Genomic DNA, 13,336 nt, shown 5'->3' with positions numbered 1-13,336 from the left:
AGTTTCATAAGTTTCTATCTTCGCTTAACTATTGTTCCTCTCTGAGGTATTTGCGTTCTCTTTGTGCAAGCTACATGCTTATTGTAGTTAATGAATGGAGATATCTCTGAGAAGAGTTCTGCTTTTCTGATCTATAGAAATAAGACCTTTTTGGGTAAATCTTCTGTAATTACTGATATGTTTCTGAATTTTATAAAATTAACTTCTTTTAAAGAGAACATATAATAGAACTGTTCAAATGTATATTTCGTTATATTCTAATGTACTCGTTAGAAGAGTAGCATCCTCCAAAGAAAGGAAGGCAAGCTTATTGATAAGAACCATATGAGGAAAGATACAGTTCGGTTGATGCTTCACCTATTTAGAGTTTATAACATTTCATTCTCAAAGAGGTTAAGCTAGTTTGGTTCTTTTAATTGAACACTGCCCAAATTATTTAGCAGAGTAAATAGCGGATATTACGATTAAAAGTCATTTTGATTGTTATTATTGCTGGAAATAAATTATATTCAACATAATAATGGGCTGGTATAAGAGTACTCAGTAGTTCAGTTGGTAGAAAACTCTAAAAGCAAATGGAAGGTTCTGGGTTTGAAACTTAGGTGGTCTAAGTGAGCTGTAACTCAACATATGGTATTAGAGCTCTAGATTTGAAGTCCCAAATATCTACAGTGTGTTTTAAGGAGTAGTGTTAGAAAAAGGCCTCATCTAAAGGAGGAGGTCATAGCTTAGATGGTAAAGCACTTTCCAACAGCTAATCAAAAGTTTTAGATTTGAATCTTAACTGATCCATATAATACCTGTAATTCGACAAATCCATCATATTTTTGATATTTCATTATCATCAAACATATATAAATTTTATTATCATCAAACATATATGAAGACTAGTTTGTAGTTTGAGTTCTAGAGGCTTGCATTCCCATAAATTTCATAAGTTTATTCAAAAAATCAAATTAATGTCACACCATAAATTTGTTGTCTGTTTCTGTTATAGTCTGCGTGGACAGCCAAGACTAATCATGTTATTTTGATTGCTTCAGAACAAGCGAAAGTAATATAATAGAACTGAGGAAAACTAACCATAGTATTTCCGGTTCTACAGGATGAATAGAAATGTCATATTAGAGGTTGTGAGCTCTACTATACAGAAAATAGATTTTTGACATTAGGTTGACTAACTCTGTATATACATGAGCTTCAAGAGTATGAAACTAAAAGGAAAAATCAATTAAAATCGTGCTAACTCAAAAAACAAAACTTCTTAAAACTCCTTAAAAAACCTTCTTACCATTGCAATCTAGGAACGTTTATAATTAGAGGAAAGCAGCAAGAAATGAAAAAGTGAAGACACCAAATTAACTGTTGACGGTCTAAGCCTTTTTAAGATCTATTTCATAACAGTCTATATCTTTTGTTAAGAAAAGAAATTGTGGTGTACCTGGTAAATAAAGAGTAAACGATGGAACTTCAAATTGAATCTTTGGCAACCACAGATGTTGGGGTGTGCTAGTGCTAGGAATAATAAGCTTTCACTGCTCAACTTATCTCTACAATTTTCCTTCCCCACCACAAACTCATTTCTTGCAATATTGCAATATGTGCCAAAACACGTGAACCATCTTTCGCTTTCCACAGCTTAGAGTAAAATACAAAATAAATAAATGCTGTCATAAATTTTGTTTGTTTTGGCTATTGAATAATTGGAGCGTGATAATGTCATTTTTAGGATCCCATGCACACCAGACATTATTGATGCCACTCCCACGCGTTTCGCATGTTTTTACAAAGAATCTACGTCACCCTGATTTTTCACAGAAGGAGCTCAACCAATCGGAGAGTGTAAGGTGGAAATTTACTTATTTGAGCCTCATTTTTGATCATTACATTCACTACCCAATTTACTCCCGAGAGCTTGGAGTGAATCCGCAGCGTCCCATAAAATAGTTATTTAAGCCTCATTTTTTATCATTACATTCACTACCCAATTTACATTTTTGTGTTTGTTGGATGTCCATTCTTTCGCTAACATGATGTAGCATTGTAGTTATAATGATGTAACGTCCTTTGTTCATCCATTAATAACTGTACGGTTGAGTTTTAGAGTTTTTGGATTAAAAGTGGGTAATTATTTTTAGTTTCTTAATTGTATTTATTTAATTTTATTTTTTAATTATTTTAATTATTCATTAGCAGAATTTAAAAAATTTGCACTTCTCAGTTCATTACCACACTTGTACTTATATACACGCTTGACTTGTATTTTCAAGAGACAATGTTTTTAAACTAAACGTCTAATATTATAAGAAATTGACATGAATTAGACACTACAACGAGCCCTTTTATGAAAGACATTGAAATTGCATCCATCCAACTTAAAATATCATATTAAATTGACACAAAAACCAAACTAAGGATCTTATGGTGCTGCTAGCATTTATATATATATTTAAGTAGAAACTTTGAATGTACATGTACCCCTAGGCGCATAAATCAAGATTGAAGCCAGATGTATCTGACATACCCAAAGCCTTCCTCGATATCAATGTTGAGCTTACTCTGGTGTGTCCATGGTATACCTACTTACTTCTTGTTCTCCAATTCATAGCCTTTTACCACCATGTACCTCGTAAGAATCTTCTCCTTAAAACGTTATCCTAGTCACCTGTCTTTCTCTAAAGCATTATGCACAGGAGGTGAATAATAATTGCTTCTGAATAAAAATCGACATGGAATGAGAATGCTTACCATTTTATAATGATTTCTTTAATATACTCACATTTTAACACCAACTAAATTTTTGTCAAAAGGTGTATCATATTGTGGTGTATTAGATGCAATGAACTTCAAAAATCGCCTAACAAGTATTTAAAATTTAAATGAGTTCCAAATCAGCTAAGGCACTCCCAAAGAATAGCCTTAGAATTATATCTTGAATTGATTGAGATAAAACTTTGTTATTGAGAAGAATGAGAGTTTTTCTAAAGTGAACAATAAATGATTGAGAGGGATAAGACTTCTTCTTGACTTCTTCCTTAATGTGGGTAATAAATGGTTGAGAAGGATAAGAGTTCTTAATTGAAAAATAAATAATTGAGAGTAATAAGAGTTTTATTTATTAGTTCTTGTCATAGAAGAAAGTATAACATATGATATTTTATTTATTATTTAATGTTTATATATAATTTTTAATTTTTTTAATATTTAGTTAAAATAGTTGTAAAATATTTTAAATATAAAATAAAGATCTTAATTTTTATTAAAATTATTTATCACAATCACAGTGTAATAAATTCATTATGTTTCAAAATAAAAATTTAATTTTAAATATAAAATTATTAATATGAAATATTATTTTAAGTGATGGAAAGTTATAAAACAAAAAGATTTGAATCCTCCTAACTCGAGATCCATCTACATCATTCTCTTTATCAATTTAGAGTTTGAAACATTTATCAAACTAAGATAACTAATATTTCAACAATGACAAAATATTTCAATCAACACCTACATCATCTATCCATCATCAATTCTAGAACTGCGTATGCCTATCCCTTTATTTAATTGTAATGCATACTTCAGTTTCAGTTATCTATCATAGATCAATTATTATATAATAATTTTAATTTATTTGTTTGATCTAGATTTATACAAAATAATTTTTTTTCCTAAAATAAAACTAGATAATGATCTTAATATCCATAAAATATACTTTTTTAAATATATAATTGAAATTTTTTTATAAGAAGTTGAACATAAATATAACTTTTCGCACATATTACACAACTCATCATATCTAACCACCTTTTGTATACTTAATTCTTACTATAAATAAAGTATCAAAGGATGCTAACACTGAATTTTTCATTCAAGTAACCAAGGCAATATATTAACAACCTACAATTTCCAGCAATCTATTGCTTTCCGACAAATGGGAAAATTATAATATTTTCTTACTCGGGATCCAATAAAGGAGTAAATTATAATATTTTTTGGGTTGCCGCCAGCGAGGCATGTAAACGCATTGTATTTTATCTGTTGGTTTTATTTTTCAATGATATTTGTTTTCGGGCAGCAGGTTCCCAACATGAGACAATTCTAGTGGTGATGTATCCCCACAGGGGATTCTATCGGCAAATTAATTTAGTGATCTTTTGATCTAAACTACCTTATACCTGAGGACTTGAACTAGCCAGCACTCTCTAACGCAATACAGAGAGAGCAGGTTTTGCATTTGGTACTTGTCTCATTGGTTTCTCCATGAAATTAAACATCTACATTTACATTTTACTTTGCCTGCTTGCTAGGATTTTTTATTTTTGTTTTGGGATTACTGGCATTATTAGTTCCTGTGACACCATGGAACTATAACCGAGGGATTGCCCTAAACGGTGATTAAATGGATCTTGCACGCCCAATCACAACTCAATATTATTTCAAGATTTCTCTCTTTTGCAATGGTCATATAACAAACCGATTGACATTTAACAATTGACTTTTGAAATCAATCTCGGCAGGCTTTGATTGGATGATCAAAGGCATTCATCGTTCTCAATACGAGAGAACGCGTGACTTCCGAGGGTAGGACAGACTCATTATAGCTTCTCTTGCAGACACCAAGATGAGAGGAAGCACAACTTCAAAGGTCAAAGCCTCCAAAATAGGGAGCTTGGGCCTACAAAACGTTGGCTTCAAAAAACCTGGCTCTGCAAAACCCTTGGGTATCATCGTACGATACAAGTGACAAATTGGGGCAAACAACTGGCGATTACGGTTTCAAACGTTTTGCATGCTACTGAAAAGTGGAGGATGCTGGGAAATTGTAGTGCATTGGGCCGAGTGACATTGCAACTGAAAACAAACGTGAAGACAACTTTCGACTAATTGATGTATAATTTTGATAGAGTGAAGGAGGCAAGCATTAGGTTCAAAGTATTTACAGCAAAATATATTTAGGGTTTTATCATTTTGTCCTTTACTTTGTCATTTGTGAACATGGAAACTACATAATAGACTGATCCTAAAGTAATTATTTGCAGAAAAGGTTTTATGGCTTATACAGACATGCTTCAAGAATTTGGCGATAGGGTAAAATTTTGGTCAACTTTCAATGAACCCAATATATTTAAAGTTGTAGGGTATGACAATGGTCATTTTGCTCCTCAACGTTGTTCCTACACTTTTATAGAAAACTCCACTTTTGAGCCATATATTGTTGCCCATAATGTATTGATAGCGCATGCAGCTGCTGTGGAGCTATACCAAAAAAGTATAAGGTTCTTTTCTCTTATTGGGCGTACTCCAATTCTTGACTTATTTTGGTTTTAATTGGGCATCAATGGGATTTCAATTTCAATTTCTTCTTAGAGGGTCGGAAACCCGTGCATTACTGGACTTGTTCCCACTACATCTTATTGAATTTTTTAAAACCTCTTTCAATTTTTTTTTGTGAGATGAGATTAAATTTAGAGAAGGCATTCAAATTTGTGTATAATTTATGGTCACGTTATCCTATGAGTGTTTATATATTTTTTGTTTCCTTTAGGTTTTGATCTCTTTCAGGAAAAATGTCAATTTTGTTGTTTGCAAAAATTTTCATCTTGGAAGGCATGGAATATAGTTTGGAGTTCTCATATGAATTTTAGCTCTAGAATAAGTGAGGTAAAAAAGTGGACTTATCAAGAGAGGTATTTTGCCTTAGTTATTTGTTAATTGCATCGTCTTTTGTTACTGTATGCATCAATTAGAATATTATAAGAAGAAAAGGTTGGCTGTAAATGTCTGTCCTCCATTTAAAGAAACAAACCTTTAGCTTCTTCTAGTTGATTTATTTTAACATATGCATTAATTAATGTGTTATAAATATCAACACAAGGCTCAAAACCATGCTTTCCCATATCATATAGCACAATTAGGACTTATCTCATAAGGCTCTCATCACAAAAAGCTTTGATAAGATAACCAAATATCTCGTAGCTCACATTCAAAATAGTTGGTCACTAAAGTCGATTGCAAATCAAAATTTGGAACTATGTTGTTTTCTTCCGTCTGAAAATTTAATATTTCTTAGATCCATAACTAAGCCCTTTTTGTTTTGAAAAGTGGAACTTGGTCTATAATATTTTCAAAGAAGACTTTTGATATAGTGTCCACTTTCTGTTCTTTAAGGTTTGATTGATCATGGAAATCTTCCAATTTGAGCAAAGTTGGCTCTATGAATTTAAATAGTGAATAGAATGGAGGCAAATCTTTCTCTGGCACAACTACTGTTTCAGGCATGCTGCTTTTGCTTCACAAACTAGTAAAATGAAGGTATAATGATTAGTTAAGAGGATTGTTTGGAATTGTCGACAAATATTTAATCCAAAGTAACATAATTTGCATATTATGTTTTTTATCATTCACTTATTTGAAAAATTTCAATCAATCTTCTAAACAAGAATCATGTTTGACAGGCCAGCTCAATCAATGATGAAAATTGTTTATTGAAATAAAATCAAATAAGAGTTTTTACATGTTGCTTCATTTTCAAAGTCCTAAAACTTAGTGTCCGATATCATCTATGCCTTTTAGTGCACACCAATTTTTGTCATCGCTTGTCTACAAAGTCTTTTAGTACCTCAACTATTTTATTCTTCCACCCATGTCTTGTAGTTCCTACGTTGCTTTTCACCTTTCCTTGAAAGACTAATTTAATTTTTTTGGTTTCATATGTTATTTGCTTTTTATTTCGGCTAGGTAACTCTCAGTTACTCTTCAAATCTAAGTGTGTTAGTTCTGCTAGCATCAACATTAGTCCTTAATGTTGACTGCCACAAACATTATCTTTTGCAAAGGATTTGTTGGATTTAGTTGTTTGTGCATTTTCATGGTCTTATGCACAATTTTCCAACATCCACTATTGTAAGTAGTGTCAATTCCAAATTTGTCAAGAAATCAGATACCGATGGTGAGTTTTCATTTCCATGCATCTGCTACCTTTGTAATCGCCCATAACCACTTTAATATTTTCATTTCTATGATTCCATCCCATACAAGGATTATGTCTTCGGGCTAGGCATTTAATTCCTTCAAGATAATGTCTTTGAGCAAAGGGTGCGCTCGTGATTGTCAATTGCTTGCACTGTATTTGAAAAACATAAAAGATTGGTTTTTTGAAGATGTATATCAAGGCCATTCTTGCCTTGTAGCGTATGCAATTCGTATTTTGACCTAACACTTGCATTGGGTGGCATAAGCTATGTCTATCTTTTCAGGGCATTCAAATTGGACCATTTGTTTGGCCAAATGTTGGTGATGTGTTTAACATCTATTCACATGATCATCTTTAGTTATTCAACTTTAGATATGCATGTGATATGAGAATATGTAATTATGATGAATTTTGTATTTGGTTATCAGTCTTAATCCTCCAGTCCTGTAAATTGTGCAATATGGTTTACTTTTTCTCTTTCATTTATTCCCTATCAACCCAACTTTGCTTAGATTGGAGGGAAGCTAAAAATTTATGAGACCAACCTATACTTACTCCAAGTATATTCCAGAATATTGTTTAGTAATTCCTCTCACTTGCATAGTTTTATGCTTTTAGTTTTTTAGCTTTATTTGAAATAACTATGTAGTAGGAACTGTTTTAATTTTTTAGGTTAAGTTTTTTGCTTTATTTCTAATAATACGAGTTTTCTAAAATCTACATGTATCTAAAACATCTATATATAATGAGGTAGTTGTAATTCATTTTCTATCAGTTAGTCTGATCCTTGATCAGTTGATCAAGAAGCTCTTGTAATTTGGTATCAAAACAGGTTTGAGAATGTATTCTAATTCAAGAAAGATTGTGGGAGGTTGAAGATTTTGAAGAACCAGTCAGAGCACTGAAGAAATTACTAAATCTAGTCATAACTGAGGAAGCCACCAGAGGAGATCGGTGAAGATCACAAACCATTTTTGTGGTATTTTTCAATTAGCAAGCCACCCGTGTTCAAAGGGTGAAGTATTTTTTAAGCCAACAACTTTCAATGAAGAAGCCACCTCCTCAATCAGGTGAAGTCAACCCTCGAAAGAGGAGATTGTAATCAGGCATAAACTATAAGTTTAAAACCATGTACGCATGGTGAAGCCCTCAATATGTGAGGAAGCCCAATCATGGTCTTTGGAGAGGCCATAGTGTTTTTTGTCAAAAAAAAAAAAAGAGAAGCCTTCTATGAGAGGAGAGAAGATGACAAGTTTTTGTGAAAATTGGAGAAATTATTTTAAGCCATCGATATGCAATCGTGTGAGAAAGTCAAATCCAAGTCTTAGAAAAGGCTTGAAGGAGTTAAAAGTCAAGAATTTGCAATCTAAATAGAGATCACCGCATGATGGAAAGTGGTAGGAGTTGAGCCTGTTGAAGCCGGATAAAAATACAATTGTTTTTTTGTTAAATCGATTAGTGGTTGAAATTAAGGGGGAGATTATTGGAATATTGTTTAGTAATTCCTCCCACTTGCATAGTTTTATGCTTTTAGTTTTCTAGCTTTATTTGAAATGACTATGTAGTAGAAACTGTTTTAATTTTTTAGTTTTAGTTTTTTGCTTTATTTCTAATAACACAAGTTTTCCAAAATCTATATGTATCTAAAACCTCTATATATAATGAGGTAGTTGTAATTCATTTTCTATCAGTTACTCTGATCCTTGATCAGTTGATCAAGAAGCTCTTGTAATTTCTGCAATTGATAGAACAATTTATTTGTGTTCCAATTTTATATTTCTTTCAAGATAGGTAGAAAGGCTTCATACGTGCTACATGATATGGGGCATACTTATCCTATATTCAACCCCTCTCTAGTTTTGAACCCGTATCTCTCCTGCCAAAGCATAGATCCTTTACTGTCTGATTCACTCAGGAAGTGCGAAAAATTATTGACTCTTAGTGCTAGGAATATTTTGAATAGTATTAACAACTTTTTGACATTTTACTTTGGCCAACTTGGCAAAAACCTCAATCAGACAAAACAAAAACATCTTGTCATCCTTTCGTGGGAACTTAGCTGCTTTGCAACCCTTGTTTCAAACGCTTAGGATAGGGCATGGTTGTCTGCCTCCCAAATGTACATACCTACTTACAAATGTTGTCAGCCTTAGCAGAAGGTGATAAAGCAGTCTTTGAGCTCTGCCAAATGACATTGTTTATGCAGGGAGCAGAGTGCATCCTGATTAGATTGTTTTTCATTTAAATCTAAATTACATATTACAGAATTGATCTAATCTCCATAAATTCAATTATGCACTCTTTTATCCTACATCAAATTTCTTTTTATGTACGATTTGATAAAAAACAACATTTTTCTAGAAGGGATGGGGAACAATGCACGGATGGAGTCAGTCTATCGTTATTCTAGCTCCAAAATGGACCTTTCGTACAACGTGTTAGTGACAGGTTAGTCAATCGCAACCGTTAACTGCAAAATCGACGGTGTAAAATGAGCATCTAACACGCGTGTTAGTCAGTACGTACTGTCATTTTGGACCCAGAATAGACGCGTCCCTATGGTCACTCGTCAAATGATTTTACTGACCACTGAATACTTTACTCGGAGTTCGTATATGTCGCCATCTTGTTAAATTTAAGCGGCTCAGAATTTGGTCGATCTAGGGATAATATCGAGCAACTCGCTCACCTGTCAATTGTCAATTGTCAGAATGCAAAACGCACCACATATAAGGAGCACATATTTCGATGTGCTTGTTTTTACTTGTATGTAGTGCGTTTTACGTGGCTATGCGCTCACTTTTCACTGCAGCTTTCTTACACCTATTGTCGTATATCTGAAAAAAATAAAATTATGATTCTGTCAAATCTCCTGGGTAATTAACTGGCATCCACAAAGTAGAACAAAGTAGAATACATGATTCTGTCAATTTTTATCTATAATTAATTGACCAAGTATTGGAAAGGAGAGCTATGGTTCACATGTTCTGGCACGTATCTGTATCTGTCTTAACCAGGTACACCACAACCTCTTTCACAATAAATAAATGCTGTCATAAATTTTGTTTGTTTTGGCTATTGAATAATTGGAGCGTGATAATGTCATTTTTAGGATCCCATGCACACCAGACATTCTTGATGCCACTCCCACGCGTTTCGCATGTTTTTACAAAGAATCTACGTCACCCTGATTTTTCACAGAAGGAGCTCAACCAATCGGAGAGTGTAAGTTGTAAATTTACTCCCGAGAGCTTGGAGTGAATCCGCAGCGTCCCATAAAATAGTTATTTGAGCCTCATTTTTTATCATTGCATTCACTACCCAATTTACATTTTTGTGTTTGTTGGATGTCCATTCTTTCACTAACATGATGTAGCATTGTAGTTATGATGATGTAACGTCCTCTGTTCATCCATTAATAACTGTACGGTTGAGTTTTAGAGTTTTTGGATTAAAAGTGGGTAATTATTTTGAGTTTCTTAATTGTATTTATTTAATTTAATTTTTTAATTAGTTTAATTATTCATTAGCAGAATTTTAAAAAATTGCACTTCTCAGTTCATTACCACACTTGTACTTACATACACGCTTGACTTGTATTTTCGAGAGACAATGTTTTTAAACTAGATGTATAATATTATAAGAAATTGACATGAATTAAACACTACAACGAGCCCTTTTATGAAAGACGATTGAAATTGCATCCATCCAACTTAAAATATCATATTAAATTGACACAAAAACCAAAGTAAGGATCTTATGGTGCGGCTAGCATTTATATATATATATTTAAGTAGAAACTTTGAGTGTACATGTACCCCTAGGTGCATAAATCAAGATTGAATGCCAGATGTATTTGACATACCCACGTGTCTTTCTCTAAAGCATTATGCACGGGAGGTGAATAATAATTGCTTCTCAATAAAAATCAACATGGAATGAGAATGCTTACCATTTTATAATGATTTCGTCAAAAGGTGTATTGTATTGTGGTGTATTAGATGCAATGAACTTCAAAACTCGCCTAAGTACTTAAAATTTAAATGAATTCCGAATCAGCTAAGGCACTCCCACAGAATAGCCTTAGAATTATATCTTGAATTAATTGAGATAAAATTTTGTAATTGAGAAGAATGAGATTTTTTCTAAAGTGAATAATAAATGATTGACAGGGATAAGACTTCTTCCTGACTTCTTCCTTAATGTGGGTAATAAATGGTTGAGAAGGATAAGAGTTCTTAATTGAAAAATAAATAATTGAGAGTAATAGGAGTTTTATTTATTAGTTCTTGTCAAGTATAACAAATGATATTTTATTTATTATTTTATGTTTATATATAATTTTTTATTTTTTTAATATTTAGTTAAAATAGTTGTAAGATATTTTAAATATAAAATAAAGATCTTAATTTTTATTAAAATTATTTATCAGGATCACAATGTAATAAATTTATTATGTTTCAAATTAATAATTTAATTTTAAATATAATTTGATTCAAATTATGTGTAATTATTAATATGAAATATTATTTTAAGAGATGGAAAGTTATAAAACAAAATGATTTGAAGCTTCCCAACTCGAGATCCATCTACATCATTCTCTTTATCAATCTAGAGTTTGAAACATTCATCAAACTAAGATAACTAATATTTCAACAATCACAAAATATTTCAATCAACACCTACATCATCTATCCATCATCGATTCTAGAACTGTGTATGCCTATCCCTTTATTTAATTGTAATGCATACTTCAATTTCAGTTATCTATCCTAGATCAATTATTATATAATAATTTTTATTTATTTCTTTGATCTAGATTTATACAAAATAATTATAAAAAAAAAAAAAAACTAGATAATGATCTTAATATCCATAAAATATTTTTTTGTAAATATATAATTAAATTTTTTTATAAGAAGTTAACATAAATATAACTTTTTGCACATATTACACAACTCATCATATCTGACCACCTTTTCTATACTTAATTCTTACTATAAATAAAGTATCAAAGGATGCTAACACTGAATTTTTCAGTCAAGTAACCTAGGCAATATATTAACAGCCTACAATTTCCAGCAATCTGTTGCTTTTCGACAAATGGAAAAATTATAATATTTTCTTACTCGGGATCCAATAAAGGTATAAATTATAATATTTTTGGGGTTGACGCTAGCGAGGCATGTAAACGCATTGTATTTTATCTATTGGTTTTATTTTGCACCGATATTTGATTTCAGGCAGTAGGTTCTTGGCGTGAGACAATTCCAGTGGTGGTGTATCCCCATAGGGGAATGCTTATCGGCAAATTAATTTAGTGAGCTTCTGATCTAAAATACCTTATACCTAAGGACTTGAACTAGCCATCACTCTCTAATGCAATACAGAGACAGAGAGAGCTACCAGGTTTTGCATTTGGTACCTTTCTAATTGGTTTCTCCATGAGATTAAACATCTATATTTACGTTTTACTTTGGCTGCTTGCTAGGATTTTTTATTTTAGTATTGGGATTACTGGCATTATTAGTTTTTGCGATAGCATGGAACTATAGCCGAGGGTTCACCCTAAATGATGATTAAACAGATCTTGCACGCCCAATCACAACTCAATATTATTTTAAGATTTCTCTCTTTTACAATGTTCATATAACAAACTGATCGATATTTAACAATTGACTGGTGAAATCAATCCCGACAGGATTTTATTGGATGATTAGAGGCATTCATCGTTCTCAATACAAGAGAATGTGTGACTTTTGAGCGTAGGATTGACTCATTATAGCTGCTCCTGCAGACATCAAGATGAGAGAAAGAACAACTTCAAAGGACAACGCCTCCAAAATAGGGAGCTTGGGCCTACAGAATGTTGGCTTCGAAAAACCTGGCTCTGCAAAACCCTTGGGGATCATCGTATGGTACAAGTGATAAATTGGGGCGAACAACTGGCGATTAGGGTTTCATACATTTTGCATGTTGCTGAAAGGTGGAGGATCTTGGGAAACTGTAGTGCATTGGGTCGAGTGACATTGCAGACGAAAACAAATGCAAAGACAACTTTCAACTAATTGTTGTATAATTTGGATAGAGCGAAGGAGGCAAGCATTAGGTTCAAAGTGTTTACAGCAAAATATCTTTAGGGTTTTATCATTTTGTCCTTTACTTTAGCTTTTTTGCTCCCTTTATTCGATAATCTTAATTCCTTCATTATTGCTTAGTTCCATTTATTTATTTTATGTTTTAGCCTATGGGGACAAACTAGGCTATGATAATTTTGTGCTAGGTTAATTTTGTGTCCCATTTATAAATTATGATAGATATTCTTCCAACCCTTATAGATGGCAGATAAAATTTATTACATTA

General features: G+C 32.3%; 1 protein-coding gene and 1 long non-coding RNA gene across 3 annotated transcripts in view; both read right to left on the bottom strand.

Moving 5' to 3' along the window:
- LOC131859612 (UPF0481 protein At3g47200-like) overlaps positions 1 to 1,573 on the bottom strand; it is a 34,006-nt gene extending 32,433 nt beyond the window's left edge. Inside the window, exon 1 of one of the 2 annotated variants that reach the window (XM_059213571.1) lies at positions 1,442 to 1,573. The gene's annotated coding sequence lies outside the window, so the exon portion shown is untranslated. The other variant, XM_059213572.1, reaches the window with a different exon arrangement.
- A 958-nt stretch (positions 1,574 to 2,531) lies between these two features.
- Positions 2,532 to 13,336, bottom strand: part of LOC131859669 (uncharacterized) — an 83,575-nt gene continuing 72,770 nt past the window's right edge. Inside the window, exon 3 of the long non-coding RNA XR_009359276.1 lies at positions 2,532 to 2,665. This is a non-coding gene — a long non-coding RNA (uncharacterized LOC131859669). The remainder of the gene's footprint in view (positions 2,666 to 13,336) is intronic.

The sequence above is a fragment of the Cryptomeria japonica genome, chromosome 10 (assembly GCF_030272615.1).
Source record: "Cryptomeria japonica chromosome 10, Sugi_1.0, whole genome shotgun sequence".
Taxonomy (NCBI): Eukaryota; Viridiplantae; Streptophyta; class Pinopsida; order Cupressales; family Cupressaceae; genus Cryptomeria; species Cryptomeria japonica.
The sequence above is the reverse complement of the archived record's forward strand: the minus strand, read 5'-3'. Positions and strand labels throughout refer to the sequence as shown.